The sequence below is a fragment of the Tachypleus tridentatus genome, chromosome 6 (assembly GCF_004210375.1).
Source record: "Tachypleus tridentatus isolate NWPU-2018 chromosome 6, ASM421037v1, whole genome shotgun sequence".
NCBI lineage: Eukaryota > Metazoa > Arthropoda > Merostomata > Xiphosura > Limulidae > Tachypleus > Tachypleus tridentatus.
Window position 1 is genome coordinate 79,819,318 of NC_134830.1, and position 18,266 is coordinate 79,837,583.

The following is an 18,266-nucleotide window of genomic DNA, read 5'->3' on the forward strand; positions in this document are numbered from 1 at the left end:
GTTAAATTTAATATAATACTCGATTCAAGTAAATAGGTTTTATAAATTTTATAAATAAATAAGTTGAAATAATATCCAAACTGATCTTATTTTTCCATTTTACTGAATAACGTGTTTGAGAAACTGTCAAAGATACTTTAAGATAGAAAGCTTTAGCACTAGATGACAATACAGTTGATCAATACTTTCATAAGATTAGCAATTTCTTCTTTAAAAATATTCTTTGGTATTGTGCTGATTCTAAACTTTCATTATTTTCTTTTATTAGAAGATGGTTAATGTTTCTAAAATAATCTTAAGTTCTTGATAGCAGTTTCTTATATTAATTTTAATTTTTTTTACTTCATGATTGAATGTTTTGTTGTTTTTTTTACAATTTTTGTTTACAATATTAACAAAGTGTTTCATCAAATTTTTCATAGTATATTATTAACATGGTTATTTTAAACGCAGTTAAACGCCTGAATCAGTAAGCGTATAATGAAACAAGACGTTTGATCGATGGTTTGCTTATTAGTTTCATGTGCATGTAATGTTTCACGAACTTAGATGGTTGGAAGGTTGATGCTTGGACTCGTTTGAGCTTATCGTCTTTAGGTCGTATATGTAGTTAACGAAATAGAACTTCAAACCGCAAGACTGCTTATTATGAAAATGTAACGTTTGTTTGTTTTGGAATTTCGTGCAAAGCTATTCGAGGGCTATCTGCGCTAGCCGTTTCTAATTTAGCATTGTAAGACTAGAGGGAAACCAGTTAGTCATTACCACCCACCGCTAACTCTTGGGCTACTTTTCTACCAACGAATAGTGGAATTGACCGTCACATTATAACGCCCCCATGGCTGAAAGGGCGAACATGTTTGGTGCGACCGGGATTCGAACCCGCAAAAGTATAACGTACACTGTCTTAACATGCTAAATACAAATGCAGTTTTACATGAGGCACGATTCTTATGACCGTTAATGAAGTTTTAGTAAATGTTTTCTTGTATCGGGAAAGTGCACAGAAGTGGGGTAGAGATAAGCTGTTCTTAATTTTGAACTAACAGATAGAAAGGAAGGCAGCTACACAACAAACCCCATAACAAACTCTGGTTACTTTAATAGAGTAATGACATTTAACCGTCACTTTTGTTAACGCACCCACCCTCTCATAGTGTGGAATTTGTTTTTGTGGCACCAGGACGCAAATTATGACTCCTGGTTTTCACAACACAGCACACTAACCACTAGGCCACACCCCGTTCACCATATCAAAATTCGTAAAACACCGGCTAGCCATAGCATACAATTTATGATTATATAAGACTTTTCCTCAAAGTAATTTAAGAGTTCACTAAATAGGGCCACGTATTCAGTGTTGAACCAACATCTACTTGCTCATTTTTAAAAATTATTAATTTTTAGAGATTGTATGAGGATTTTTCTCGAATTATTCATAATTATTTTTATTTTTCAGGTATCCAACAACTACAGGAAACATATTAGAAGATAGCGCAGTTCTAAACATTTGGTATTTGTTTTTTCTATTAATCACTCTATTGTTTTATAATAGATAATCTCGTACGCACGTTCCAACATCAATAACTAATATTGATTTGGTTGTTAATTGTGTATCAACTTTTTATTTGATTTAATATAAATATAATAAGTAGTTCCACAGTGAATCAGTGGTGAGTTTGAGCTTACAACGCTAGAATCTGCCATTCGATTTCACTCGTTAAAAGTTGTTATTAGTAGCATGTTTCCAAATTTAAACCTCTTGCCTCTGTAATCAATCGTACTATTGTACTTGGCCCAACACATTTTAGGTTTGTTTTAAATAATCTTTACAGTCACCGCCAATGATTGAAGTAATTATAGCCAGTCAGTATATTCACTAAAATCATTTGGATCTGCCGTGTTGGAACAATTAATTATACTTAATTTCGTACGTTTTACAGTCACTTTTTATTTCGAGAGATGTAAACAATTGTTTTATGTAACATTTATTTTTGATATAATTGCTTCACCACGTAGCTAAGAATTGGAAATTTGTCGAAGAATTAATTAATTCCCAATTTGCATGAAATTGGACCAACAAACATTGGATTACATACAACTTCTTTATTTGTATTTGATCTAGTACAGGAAAATCGCAACTGTTTTATAATATTCAAATTACTGCTTAAGTGTGATATATTCCTTGGGTCAAATGTTCTAATAAATCGTTGTTTAATTTTTTTCGTCTGTTGAAATACATATTACTTCATGCTTCTTAATTCTTTATTGAATAACTAAATCATAATTCTCAGAAAACTATTTTCTAAAAGCGTATCATATATGATAAAATAAGTGGTTTCGGCAGATAGTCTTACATAAGAGAAATAACGAGATATTGTTTTCACATTTGTTGTTTATTCTTTTTTTCTTTTAAATTAACAAATACTAAATGCATTTGTTTCCAAAGAAAGCTAACTTCTGTACCAACTCTGGAAAGCTGTGAAAAAATATGTAGTAAAGGATGACATTATCATTACTTAAAGATTATTCGCCAAATAAGGTGATGATCCAACATTATGAACCATATTATTAAAAACGTAACGTATAGATTTTGTAGTATTTGGAATATAAATTTATACACGTTGTATCGTTTTACAGCAGGAATCGATCTCTGACTTAGAACGGTTAAGAACGATTTTTCAAACCTCAAACTTCACTAATAATGTTTCTCATTAATTAACGGAGGGAAAAAAAAAGCTAAAAACTGAGTTTCATGCACACCGACTTCATTTTAAGGCACTGTGGGAAGAATAGATAACAGGCGTTTGGAAAAATCGGAAGGAGACTTCAGTTTTTTAAATGAGGAGAAAAGTACTTGCAGCTTTTAACGATCCAACTAATTGTTATTATATTTATGACTCTTCTACAATCAGAAAAAAAATACGTGACATTTTTTTGTTTTGTTTTGTTTTGTATTTCAAATATCTTGGAGCACGTTCAGATTAATACTTTTAAAATAACTTTTACTTGGAAATTTTAAGAACTCCACCGAACAGTAAGCGTTCAGGTAATTGTTTTGTTTCTAAATGATTTGAAAAATTAACGAAACATAAACATACATCAGATTAAAAATATAAATAAGCTCGCAGTTTGAGTAAAGGAGGGTAACGAGTAGTTCAGAGGTTAAAGTTTTGAGGCAGATCAAGTGAACCCAACTTTCTTTATCCTTTTCTCCTTTTATTTGGACTTAGTTCCAGATTACAACTTGGTAATAATTAAAGAGAATTGGAAAAGTAAAAATGCACAATGGCTATCAATGATATACAAAACATGGGGGAAAACAGATAAAAATATTTAGAAGTGAATACTGTTTACTGTATAGTTTTATTTCGCATGCTATGTTATGTTCAATGCCAATATACATTTTCAGCTGTAATAAAAGTTAACTCCAAGATATGTGTACTTTAAGTGTTAATATATGAGAGATAAATAATAGTGGGCAGCTTCAAGGTGATTTAATAAATAACGAACTATATGATTAAACTTTGTTCCATAGATAAACGCAGTCTTATATCTGAAGTTTTAATACTGAACGTAGAAAGGCTCGTCAGATGTACGTATACAAGACAACACAGCTTAACTGGATTTTTTCTCAACTTCCTCATACTCAACATTTCTAATGAATAAGTATCAGGAAGGAAGCTGTTGCTATCAACGTTCAGAATTAACAAAAGAGATTAAACGATTAAAAAACTGTACGTTCCTGTTTACAGTGAAGAATCTAAGGCCGCCATTATTTTTCATTGGATTACAAATAACAAGTAAGTTTCAACTAGTGACCATCGATCACTAGTAATCACTGCCTGTTGAAAGGTTTAAGAGTTGCCATTCAGGTCACAAAGACTTGCTATACGTGTTAGCGTTCCGTCTCCATCATGGCCAATTTGAGATATAGGAAGTGCTTTTATTGTATCAGTTTAGACAATATCGAGCAATTCAAGTAGAACTGAAAGTGGTTGCAGTTGGGATATGCATTACAGTGGTCATCTTGGATATTTTAACAAACTATAGAAGGTATTACTGGCTGCTATGTTTCATTACTTTGTATTCAGTTATCTTGTTTTGAAGCCTTCGTATAACACACAAGAATAAATTACATCAGTTGAATGGTAAGCCGAAATTAGATTCATAACATAAAAGCGCATCTCTAATCTTTCAAGAAGTGTGGATATCACTTTTTTTCTGCACTAATTTTCATCTGTAATAACTCTTTTTAGCGTGGCAGTGTTTTATAGTTTACTTTTAAAGTACTCAGTCACCACTGAGATTAATTTCTACCGTGTCTCCATTACTTGACTGAAGGTCCATTAGGTAAACTTTAACACGAGTACATCATAAAAGTTTATTCGATTATTACCTTCTTCAAAATATATATTCCCACCAGTATAAGGAATGCATTGCATCAAATACAATAATAATTATACTGATTGAATTTACGGCAGTGTGGATTCAACTTGGTAAGTTGTGTATTTAGCATGAACAGACTGGGCTTTGTGAATAAAACGTTTTCTCCTGTTGTAACCAATGTATTTTGAATACACTTGCCAGTTGGTTTATATGATTTGTATTCTTACTTTTAAAATTCGTAAGACATTCATATAATTACTGCATATAGTATGTTGCCTTCCTTTTAATAATTATTTACAAATTTTTTTCTTTTATTTATACTCTATCATTCATAAAGTACAGTCATTAATACCAGTATACATACTATGATGTAAGCAAGTATCATTTTCAGAATTTTGTAAAACCATTGTTTACTTTAGCTTGTGTAATTTGAATTTATCACGCTTTTTCCCGGACTTTTCCGATTATCTGTAATTATGCATGTTATTCAAATACCAACGGTTTTAGTTATATAAATGTCATTAAATTGCATTTCATTGTCCATACGCTGCGAGACCAGGTGCTAGCGAAGGTTTAAGAACCCGTACAAGTTGGCCCATAGCTGGCTTTAACAAACTGCAATATGAATCCATCTATCATAGTTTCTGTGTTTTTATAAAATGAACATCTGGCTAAAGTAATAAACACAACTTTAAAATAGGTATACAATTAAAACCGTTTTAATTATGTATGTTAGTTCGTTATAACTCAAAAACAAGCCGAAACAAAAACAAATTAAACAAAACAAATACATTTTAATGAGGTTAAATAGTAAAATAAGTAAAATCGCAAGGAAGGACTGCGTTGAAAACAGCAAATCCAAACCTGACAAGTTTAGTTATAATTAAAAAAATTAACTTAGTTTTCACGTCACAGCGTCATCTTCAGGAATGAATTAAAAGGTGAAATCATTTATACGTTTTGTTGTTTTTAAATGTTATATAACATGCGTACAGGTTTATAATTCCCACGTGAATATTTTAGACGCCACTCCACATTTGTTTACAGATATAATTGCCGGACCTTCATCTTTATTTGATCATACACGATATTTTTTGCACCTAATTATTTTCAAGAATTCTCAAATATTAGTGGCTAAATACATTTTGGTTGACCCAATATTACAGTCCCCCCCACAGTACCGTTTTGTGTTTTCATATGTTTTACTATTGCTGAATTTTCATTTTTTACAATTTCTTACATATCCTTTATGCTCCATTAAACAATATTTTAAATTACGTTTAGTCTGTTCAATTTCAATTTTATAGATTCCTGTTTTTTTACATTAAGTGTATGTTATCTTTATATTACCTAAATTTCGCTTTATCTTATTCATCGATTAAAATATTTAATTTTTAAACACTTTAAATAAATTCGGTTAAACCTGCAATATATGACAAAATTAAAGCTTCATTTTTAATTGTTAACATAACTGGATTTTAAAATAATACTTTGGGTCATCACCACATTATTGAGTTTCTTGACAACTATATCTACAATATTTGGGTTAAATACTCTTTTTAGCTGCTACAAATTTCACTAATAATTATTTTTAAAGTCTTCTTGTTTAGTACATATCTTAAATTTCTGTGAACTGAAGTGTAAAACGCAGAGTTCTAAAATATTGACGTATTATTTAAGGAAGTATAAAATACATAGTACCCTTCCTGGCCCGGCATGGCCAGGTGGGTTAAGGCGTGCGATTCGTAATCTGAGGGTCACGGGTTCCAAAAATCCGTCGCGCCGAACATGCTCGCCCTTTCAGCTGTGGGAGCGTTATAATGTGACGTTCAACCCCACTGTTCGTTGGTAAAAGAGTAGTCCAAGAGTTGGCGGTGGGTGGTGATGACTAGCTGCCTTCCCTCTCTCGTCTTACACTGCTAATTTAAGGACGGCTAGTGCAAATAGCCCAGATTCGGCATAGCTAAATGGGTTAAGGCGGTTGACTCCTAATCTGAGGGTCGCGGGTTCGAATCCCCATCGCACCAAACATGCCTCTACGGCTGAAAGGGTGGTAAAAAAGTAGCCCAAGGGTTGGCGGTAGGTGATGACTAGCTGCCTTTCATTTAGTCTTGCAATGCTAAATTAGGGACGGCTAGCACAGATAGTCTTTCAGTAGCTTTGCGCGAAATTCAAAACAAACAAACCCTTACTACTTACCCGGTAAGTGGGGGATGTAGTCTATTAAGATTAAATGCATCAAAATCATGTTAAGATCTAAGTGTCGTTAGTTTTACGAAATAATCAAGTAGGTTAATCGGAACACCGTAATACGAGTAAGTTTCTTCATGACTTTACGAAGGTATATTTCAACTACAAGTATGTAAAAGCATACCGAATATCGGCTGTAACAGACTATAAAACAAATTATCTTCTGTTTTATTTAAAGACGAATCTAAAGTATTGAGACTCTAAAATTATTTAATTATGTTATCAACATATTTTATATTTGTTATACCACAGAATAATACATTAGAATTACTCCGTTTGCTACAAAAACTAGTTTCTGCACGTTTTTATGCTGTCGTGATTTTCACTGTTCCAAATTGAACTAGTAAACAAGATAGCACTTTAAATAATAATTGCATGTTACTGCTGTTTTAGTGTTCTGTTTAATTTCTTTCGTCAGTTTAGTGGCCTGCATATCTTTACAAATCGCACACTGTAGTTCTCTACGTGTTCAGAGATTTCTCGTGTAAACACCCTACGCAGCCCCGACTGACGTAGTTTCACCGCGGTCTGATGTTGTCATTCGATATATATTGGTGGTGTTTTGAAGGCTAGTATTTGGCATCATACCAAGTACCCCGTGGACCTAGTAATATCATAATTTCGTGGTGAGGACTGCTTATTATCATGGGTCACCGAATGAAACTAATTACGGAAAACAAAAGTTATTTTGCATCAATTTTTCGCCCACTCTAAATCTGTTGAGTTGTTTACATAAACTTCCTTGATCTGTTTATAAGTGTCCGATTATCTAATCCCACCTTGAGTATTAATTATGTGTATTGGAAATGACGTTGGCCGTTCTTGACATTGGTGAATATACTTGGCAATTATTCTAAAACAAAACTGACAGCATGGTTTCTTTTAAGCTCACTCAGTAAACCCTCTTTTCTTCCCTCACTTTTTTCCATCGCATCTTATGAGTACTCGGGTTACAAGGGTAATTGAAAGTTAATGTATATAATAATAATAATAATAATTATAATAATAATAATAATATACAAGACACATGGTGACTTGCATATCATTTTATCTTGGGGGGAGAAGATATGTTCACTGTTTCTATGCAAGTTTACTAGATGGAAGTATCTGTTTTTTAAAAATTCTATAATATAAGTGTGTGTGTGTGTGTGTGTGAGGGGGGTAAAATTACCACTCACTAAATATAACATAAACAACGTTGTCAAAGCCAAATGTTGTGCAGTTTTCATAAGCTCCTTTTGGATCCAGTAGTTCTGCAATAAGTTTGAGAATATCTAGTGCTAAATATCGGGTTTTGATACCCGTGGTGGGTACAACACATAACCCATTGTGTAGCTTTGTGCCTAGCAGCAAACAAATAAACCTCATTCATTTTTTGAGGAGGAAAGGTACGATGAATTATAAGAAGAATTAGTTTTTTTATTATTAATCAGTGTAATAATTTTTTTCGAGTACTGATAAATAATTCGGAACTTTTTAACGTCTTGAATATTATACATTTTTAAAACAAATAGGTTATGTGCTAAATGAAGACTAATTTCATCAATTCCTTAAATTTGAAGAATTTAAGAAAGGAATAAAAACATTTTAATGAAACGCTTTTTCAAATCTTCAGTTGGTTATTATGCTTTTAAGAACTTCAAATCGTACATATTTTATGAATTTCTATATACTTTTGTTTCTTTCTTTCTTGTGGAGTAAAGCGGCGTTGTGCTATTTGCTATCCATCGCGAGGAATCAAACTCTAGATTTTAATGCGTAAAGTTACCGTTGTCCTACCGGAGATTTCTCTTGTTGTTTGAATTAAGCACAAAGCTACACAATGGGCTATCTATGCTCTGCCAACCACGGGCATCGAAAACCGGTTTTTAGCGTTGTAAGTCCGCAGACATACCGCTGAGTCATTGGGGGGACAGGAGACTTCCGTATAATATTATTTAATCACGCACGGTAAACGACACCATTAGCAATATTCCAGAAGTTCCGTGAGATAAAAAATCAACACCTAAAATTATCAAAGTCATCGTAATAACAAAAGCCAGGAAACACAGTAATTATTGGTATTAATTTTAATACAGACCGGAAATCACGCCATTTCCTTTGAAAACGCCATGTCTCGAGTTATTACATTTGTGTGTGTGAGACAGTTTAGGGAAACCTGTTGTTTCATAAACGCTATGTACGAGTATTATCTTCAAATACTTAATTCTCGCACGTGTTAATATAAAATGTTTGGAAAATACGTTCCTTTCTTAGTAAACCGCGATTTGTAATTTATTTTGTGTTTGACATGTGTTTGAAATTTAAATATAGCTTTGTATATTACTTAATACGTAGATACGGTTTGAGTTAATTGTTTTTGTTTCACTTTCCTCAGTTGCGTAGCTGAATGTTTTTCGGAGTTAGAACGCTAGAAACTTGGTTGCAATACCTGTGTTGGACAGCGCACAGATAACCCCATCGTGTAGTTTTGTGTTTAACTACAAACAAACGTAACTTGTTCAATGTTATCCATTTTTATGTTTTCATATTACTTCATTGAACCTTTTTTGGTTTTGGTCATTCCTGTTTGATTTGACAAAAGATTAAGTATACTGCAGCAAAAGTGTAGACATGTTTCCAAGAGATATAATCACAATTTATAATTAAAGAATTAATGCAACATAGCACGTATACAGTGTACTCAAACACTATACAGTATTACACACTATACGTATACAGTGTCGCTTGTTTTTGTTTCCTGTTCTGATATTTGTCGATTTCATTCTACAAATAAAGTTAAGCCAATTTTCACATTAAAATGTTTTTGACGTAGAATCCTAATTGGATTAATAACTTTTTTTTCTAAATATAAATTTGACACATTTTAACCTTTTATAGAATGTGATAAAACCACATTGAATGTGTTTTGTCATGAAGAGTTTTACTTTCTAAGAGGGTGTTGATTTCCGAAACATAAAAAAGAAAAACGGCAACATATCCGGCCGGTGTGATAGTGATATATGCGGGTGGTTCATAATCTAATTAGATGTGGAGAGTTGAACCTTAATAAATGGACTCGTAGGTCATAACCCTCTGAACAAACTTGCAGACTTTAGGTGAAAAGGTGATTGAACTCGTATCGATGAGGAATTTCCTCTTTGGTTTCGTATGTTTAGTCAAAGTAGAAATTGTACCATGTATATTTGTAATATTTATAAATATGAATGATTGGTACTAAGTGTAGACTTTTACTCTGATTTTTTCGTTATCAGCTTTTTACAGTTTTGTTAGAGGATGCATAATTTTACGGTTGGTGAAAATATTTTATGGAGTTGTTTCTTTAATAAATGTATTTAAGTACATGTTCGTATAGCGTGATATTAGTCAAGTTTCAAAGCCAAAGTTATATTCCGTTGTTTGTAGAATAATGATAAAGATAATTATTATCATTCCTTTCAGCTAAGTTATTTTCCTTCGCTATTGGTTTCAAATGATGGTAGTACGAAACAATGCTAGAACTGCATCAAAGAACATGATTTACGTGTGCTTCCTCGTTTTAGAACTAGAACGTTTGACAAAACGTCAAACTGAAGTTTGTTACATCTTTGTAACTGAATTCGCGTTGTATAAAATATTACGTTACGATTACCACACGTTAATGTATTTATGAATGCTTAACCATTGTGTCAAACAGCATGTTACAGTTGTATTTGGATATATTCTTAAATGAGGAACTATATTGTTCAACCACACGTTTGAACTGCCGCACTTGAACATTGTCCTTCGGGAGTGAAACTATATTGTGTGAAACTCCACGTAAAAGTTCCATATCTGAAAATATTTCCCAACCAGTAGAGAGGCATGTTGTATTAAACAACGCGTTGTAGTTACCACACTTAAGTGCACTTCTCAGCAAGTAGTCATGTTATAGAGAAAACCTCGTTACAGCGTCCCCGTAAGAAGTGCTTAATAATCACTGACTATGATATTACAGAAAACACAATACTTGATTAAACATCGTGAAGAAAACTCTTATCTGCGGATCGAGTCATATAAAGCACTTGATGCGAATGCTTTACATGTGTAATAAACATCGTAATGCTATTAATCTGGGTTTTAGTTACTTATAACACGTATAAACAAGGTGAAGTAAAAGACGTACATTTTTATGACATTTCTAAGCCATTTGTTTGTTAAAATACTTGGTGTGAATGTCATTAACGTTGCAGTAATGTGTGGAAATGGGTGAAGACCCGAGTAAAAGAGTTGCTATGTGCAATGGTAATGAACATTTGTACGAGCAGAACTGTGCAAATCATGGTGGTACGCAACTTTTGCATCACCTTGTATATTCTCTACTCATTTTCTCAAATTTTGCAGGTGAGTACATTTTAGTAAGTGATCTCGTTGCTTCGTTAGTACGTTTATGGATCGAAATAGATATATAAAGTAGACAGTGTAGACACGATGATAACACCCTGTCAAAGTTACCAAAGTTAGTTTATGGTATGTTAGTGTGATTCAACTTTAACATCGTGAGTACATTTAAATCCATAGGACTATACGCATTGATTTCTGTTAACTATGCAAGAATTATGTAAGAATACAGTTAAATTTAATAACTAAATCATGTGTATTAAATATTAATAAGGCTATATTTTTGTTTGTTAATAGGCTTAAGTTTTTATTACGTAGGGAAGGCTATAATTAATGAATATTAATAAGCTAGGTAGTGAATTTTCTTTCAATATTTTAAATGCCCTAGTGAGGTTGTATGGCTGATTTTATATTATACAGCCAGAAGACACATCTGTTAGCACTCCATTTTCTTCGTGAGAAGACTCCATAGTTGCTTAGGGTAAATCAACAAATAGCTGAATATGTTTTGATATTTACCTACTGCCTCTCTGTATAAGTAAAACGAATCGTTTTTCTTCTGGAACTACGGCTGTTACTTTGCATCTTTATAACCTTCCGAAGGAATACTGAAACATCACCTAAACTTGTCGCAAAAAATTAATTGCGAAACAAATGAGTATGTGCTGTAAGTTAGTCTTTTCATTTTAACTCTTGTAATTCCTAATCATGACTGATTTCCATAAAAAAGTTGAAATTGTTGTAAGGTATTCTATAACAATGGTGGTCATATATAACATTAAAGATTATATCTATATTTTAACTGTCTTGTCTAATGTGCACATTGGACAGAAATGTCGCCTGAGATTTCCATCATCCTTTTTGTAATACCCGAATTTGTAAAAAAAACAAACAAACAAAGCTACACCGAAATGGTGTCCTGCAGTTAAAGTTTTGTTACTCTCAGTATTATAATTATGTAGTATTTTATAATCTTGATTTGTTGGAACAAAACGTGGAAATAGAACGCGTGATTTAAACACAACTTTCGGCTGTGACTTCAAAGAGTTGCACCTATCCCAGTTTATGATGGGGTACCCTCCAGTGGCTTAACGGTTGACTTACAACACACAAAATGGGGTTTTGATACCTATGCTGGGTAGAGCACAGATAGTCCGTTGTGTAGCTTTGTACTTAACTTTTAACAAAGATATGCGATGGATGTAATTGCACGTATATATGGTTTGTACATCACTGTCAGTCATGTGACTATCTCTATGCAACTAGGGTAAAAAGAAACTTTCTTTGACATCCATGTTTAACAAGTCACGTTTTTATGTTTTATATGAATATGGTTAAGCTGTATTTTGTTAATTTTATACACGTACAAAGGTATTTTGAACAATTTCCGCAATAAGTCTTTAAAATATAGTAGGTTAATGAAAAGTTTTTGTAGATGTTTTAGTGACATTTGTCTACTGCCACCCATTACAGTTCCGGTAATACTAATGGTTTTAAGATAATTTTCCCTGGAAGGCACACCTGTTTTAAACACTCGCATCTCTATACAATAGTGTCTGTCTATCAGTCAGTCAGTTGGCACTAAAAGGGACACTTTACTTTGCAATTTGTACTTTCAATAAAGCGTTCGCATGCCATGAAATACAACTCAGCATAACATATGCACTTAAAAGCAAGAAATAAAAATATTTGTTACTCTTAATTTTTGTTTTATTTTTCTTTCGGGAAAGTTCCAACTTTAGATATATTATGGCGTTGTTACTGCACTGTTAAATGACTTTCAGTTTAGAATTAAAAGAAAATAAAGAGAAAGAATGAGCATCCAATAAAACGTATGGACAGTAGATTTATCATTCTGTCATCCATAACCCTTTTGGAAGCCACTGTTCAACATCTGGCTAAGTTGGAGAGTTCAAACTAAACGGTAAAATTAAAGATGAACACACTCATGCATATGAGGCAGCATAGAACTTTATGTATACAAATAAACAAAAAAGTATTGGAGTGCGTGGACATATTCTGGGCATAAAATGGGGAGCAACTGAAAATTACATTTCGGATTAAGTTTGATTAGAAAAGAAAATAACTAGACTGGCACTGCACTGTGGCCTGTAATTTTGTAACAGGAACGAAGCTTAGAGATAACAGTATATTGTTCAGTGATATTTTAACAATTAAGTAAAACTGTATCTGACGTTCCCTTTCGCCGAAACTCTGCTAATCGCCAATACAGAAACAAGTTGAAAAATACGAAACTAATTTCGGATAAACATCTTGGTGCCACACTCGGAAATATAATGCAACGGGTGGTTCCTGTTTAAATACTGATGCTGTAAATAATACTGTTGCTTTAGATAAGACAAATAGTACTGATAATACCATTACGAAAAGTACCAGACTTAATACTGTTACGAAATGTATTACTAAATACTGAGAAGTGCAAAAAATCGGAATAGCGTATCTGCTCACCAATTGGTAAAACTAACAACAAATGACAGAGCAGAATGACGATAATCTGGAATGTACTCTTTCAACACCGTTGCAGAACCAGTTAGAACTTGAGATGCTTCTGTTAGAACTTTTGTTTCTTAAACATTGTTCTGTTGCTTCAGTGGTTTATATCCTGGGTGTGATAACTGATAAACCACTCTGAAGAGGGAATCGCGAGTAACAGTGGCGTATATAGGTGTGAAAATCCCCACAACTCGTTACTGCATATGTAAGATTTAATTTATTGCAGATGTAAGGTTTTTATTTTCTTACTGATATATTTGAATAAAAGGGATTTATTCAAGATACAATAAATAAGGTAAAATATATTATTCTCTGAAGCGCAGAATTTATTTAGGATTTCTTTTAATTTCTTCAAAATACAGTTTTACAAAAACACAACAGCAAAAGAGAAAAATGTTGATATATAACCACCTTTACCGTGCTTATAATAATAATAGAAAATTAAAACATCTTAAACTTAAGGTATTTAAATATTCTTAGCCATTCAACAATTTCACTTTTTAAATTTAATTTCATTAATTGTTTTTAATGGATTAGAAGTTTTTGGGGCAAAAATGCTTCTAATTTCTTTAATCAGTTTTCGAGCTCATGAATGAAAATTAATCAACTTACCTGACTTAAATTCTTTGTACACTATTAATTAATATTTCCAATTATTTTAATGTAATTATATCCACCCTAGAATACAATGGTAAAAAGTTGTCTATATAAATGCGTAACATATGGATTTTAACATAAAATTAACATTGTAGTTGTTTCAAAGTACATGTTTCCTACTCCTGTAGCAAAGCTAATCAACATGCTTACTCCATTTAAAATACTATAACACTTAAATAGGTAATGTTTTGCTGTTATAATTACACTGAAAATCTAGCTTCTTACAATGCACGTGGTGTATACTTAATTTTGTTTTACTTGGTTCCCCAATTACAGAACTGAAAGAAAATAACTTAGTTTTTCCTTTGTTTGGAGTTAAAATACTATTATTGAAACAGTGTTCAGTTGTACTTGATCTCTGATGTGCTTTATCAAATACATCAACCCAAATACGAATTTCAAAAACTAAGGCAGTATCATCTGCACACCCAACTACATCTGAAATAATTAGTCTTAATAATTTACAGACATCATATACAATGTACAAAGTGGATCGAAGTACAGTTTTTTGGAGTGTCATAAAGTCTTAATTCACTGAGTTTATTATAAACTTCTCTTTGTAAGATGATTAGTTAGTTTCAATCTCGCATGCAATTTCTATAAGAATTACAGGAGTTATAATTCAATCCATTGAAAGAGTATCATCAATTTCGGAGAATTTTCTTAATAAGGTTGTTCATTGTAAATATGACAGCGATAAGTCGACGGACATGTAACACTAACATCCGGTGAATACAGCAGATAGCTCAACGTGGCTTTGCTCTCAAAGAAATACACGCATTAATAATATCGGTAGTAACATTTCATACTTTAACTCTAATTTCGAGCTATATTACTCGGTCATGGTTTTTATAATTCACTATATTTATTAAATTTTTCTTTTTTGCCTTTTTATCTCAAACGTATTGATGTTACTACTCCTATAGTAATCTAAGACTTAAGATAAATTCATAAACATTTGGTTATTTTAAATTTCTGTGCGATTACCAGCACTGTACATCCTGACCCAGGCTTAATCATAGCTAAATAGTACGAGTTTTTCTTATTAAAACATTTATCCCTTTTCAGTTGGAATTTTTTCTTTTCGTATTTCATAATTGATTATCTCACAGTGACACAGCGGTATAATTGAGAATTTATACCGCTAGAAACCGGGTTTCGATGCCCTTGATGGGCAGAGCATAGATAGCCCATTATGCTTAATTCCAAACAAATAAACATAATTGATTCCATGTAAACCAGACGACTTTACAAGCTGTGGGATAATAATCAATAACATATTTTAGTAATTTCCGATTGAGGATTAAAATGTTTTTGATTTTTAAAATATATGATACCGGAAAGGTTTTAATTTGATATTACCTTTTCGCTCGTTAACACAAAAATTAAATAAATATTGGCATAATAATTATACAAATATTATCAGTTAAAACACAGTTATTTGTAACAATCAATACTAGTTACGTAAGGTAAGTTATTATGTAAACGTTTTAAGAGTTGTGTTACATCGTTATTTGGTGAAATATACTGAATAAAACATTCATTTTTACATTACACTTGTACTTACTCAGCGTTGTACGTTGCCTAATGCTTTAAACTACCAACATACATGTACATAAATATATTCTATTGTATACAACTGTAATTTTTCAGATGCCAGGCGTAGGTTTCATATCTCGTTGAGTGATGTTAAGATGTAGGCTCCACCTGATCACGCCACCAATTATCAATCTTAATAGCCAAGTGGATTACACAATAACAACTTGGTGAGTAAACAACGTGAAGCTCCAGTGATTAAGGACAAGAACGTGTAGCGTTCAACTAGTGAACTTATTTTTATTACATGAAACATGTTTTAAAATATAGGTAATGCTTTCTTTATTTGTTAGTCCTGATTTCTCACCATCGAATACCATACTCGTATCTCATTCTTCAGGTAACTAGCAGTATATTGCAGTTCTTTGTGATTTAACAAATTAACAGTAGTGTTATTTTATCATGTATTTCACAGTCAAGCGTGACTATTTTTAGAACCTATGATCACAAACTGTTTTTCGAGACTAATGAACGACCATCATATTTTACAAAGCACAAGGGGGAGTAAGAACTGTGTATTATTTTTAATAAACAAATGGCAGCATGTGGAAATAAAAACTCACTTTTCTGAATGAATTAGTTTTACTTTCGGATCCATAAATATCTTTGAATTAATGAGTGAAATACCAGACTAGGCGGTATATTCGTATTTTTACCATTCTAGGAGCTGTTATCTCGTTCATATTAAAATCTGGCAAGTGGCAACCCACATCCTGCTGCTATAGAAATATGATGACCAGTGAATTAAAATTTCATCATATGTTGACGTTGTTTTCTTGCATGAATTTTATGGTAAACCAAAGTTAAATATTATTTAGAAAGTTATACGTCTTCACACTTTCAAAGTTTCTTAAGATGTATTGATTATAGATTGAAAACTCAGAAATTGAAAGCATTAAATTACCAGCCCGTGAGGTTATAATGCCTTGATTGTACACTTTTTTTTATTAACCTTTCTTCAGTATTTTTTATTAGTAGCTGTAACACACGCATCTTGAAGTTTTGTTTTTACTTCATTTTATGTTTGTAACATTCGACAAGATTTGTATTTTTGCTTAATTAAGAAGCTCTGAAACTGTGTATTGCTCTGTTTCAAGTGCAGTTAATTGACATATATTCTCTTGGTTTCATCCCTGGGTGCTAAGAATTGTTTAATGTTTCAATTTAATTAGTCATTTATTTATATATATATATAATTCCCTTAATCTCATTCATATGCATAATTAGCATGTAATCATGCTGCATTATCCGAGTTGACACTAATACAGTAAGCCTTTAGTAAAATTTAATACAGCCAATAAAATAAATGCGCAAATATCTTTTTCTAAGGATTTTCGTTCTACCATCGACATCACGTTTCTTATTTCCGTCTGTTACTCATTGAACAAAAAAGAAACAATCTGTTTTTCTGTTTGTCTGGAATTCTTTGCTTTTCATCATTGTAGCACCAACTATAAATATATAGTACAAATCCACTTAGTTAATAAACTGATTTTTATTATGTCGTACTGTTTAATTTATGTTAAACATAGATTTTGTTTTTATTGATAAACTGTTGACATAACATTATATATAATATGTACTGGGTTTGAAGTTTCGTTTGGTTTTATTCGCCTTTCTTGACCTAAGAAAATTTTATCGACGCCGTTGTGCATCATGATTCATCCACAGATATAAATAGGGGGCGTCATGTAGGCTGGTTCATGCTTAGGAATATAATAGTGTATTTGGTATACAGAAATGCTGTTTCATAGAATTAGGTAATGTATATTATCACTAAGAACAAACGTTTGCTGTAGAGAGCACGTTTTGTACGTTTACTATCAATATAACCGCATTGTTTTTTGAATCGTAATATTTCCTAAAATTCATGGAGTATACTAACTGTTTATGAGCGTACATGTAGAATGTATGTTTTATTTTTAGTACGTTTCAAGCAGTAACATTACTCACTGTTCTGTTGCTTCACATCTTTTCGTTTTTTTTTTGTTGTTGGATGGAGGCGGCAACTATCTAGAAATTACTTTTTTTTTCTTCCTTTTTTGAGTTTCTAGGTTAAGATTACGTGTTCACCTCTTGACAATTTGAGACTATTTTAATACTGATTAATCCGCAAAGCAAATATATTTACTACATGAGTACCACCTTTCAGTAAAGGTTTGAAGGATTGAAAAAAACCTGCAAGTTAAGCTTTCTGAAAGGCCGCAAGGTAAGTCTTAGCTCTATTTGACTTTGTCTCACTAGAGAACACACTCAATACAAAAGATATGAACTCTGAATAGTTTGTGCTTAAACTCAGTGGAACACGTGATGGTAACATATAGGAAAACTATATGTAATTGTAGCCATGTTTTATATGTGACAGTAGGTTTTAAAGTTAAAATATGACGACATTTTAAATAATAAATTCAAGTTTTCAGTTGATGAATGTCAAAGGAGTGTATTGTTCACAGAAAATGTTAGCACACTTATTCAAAGTACACGGAAAAATCTTGTTACTT

At 32.2% G+C, this 18,266-nt stretch overlaps 1 protein-coding gene across 8 annotated transcripts in view; it reads left to right on the forward strand.

Annotated features, from left to right (window-relative positions):
• Positions 1-18,266, forward strand: part of Oatp26F (Organic anion transporting polypeptide 26F) — a 114,573-nt gene that overhangs the window by 45,131 nt on the left and 51,176 nt on the right. For 2 of the 8 annotated variants that reach the window (XM_076505700.1, XM_076505693.1), the window contains exon 2: positions 1,460-1,513. The exons of 2 other annotated variants lie outside the window; for them this stretch is intronic. The gene's annotated coding sequence lies outside the window, so the exon portion shown is untranslated. Of the gene's footprint in view, positions 1-1,459; positions 1,514-13,694; positions 13,718-15,822; positions 15,936-15,963; positions 16,106-18,266 lie in introns of those variants that run through there. 4 more of the 8 variants (XM_076505695.1, XM_076505697.1, XM_076505696.1 and 1 more) reach the window with 4 other exon arrangements.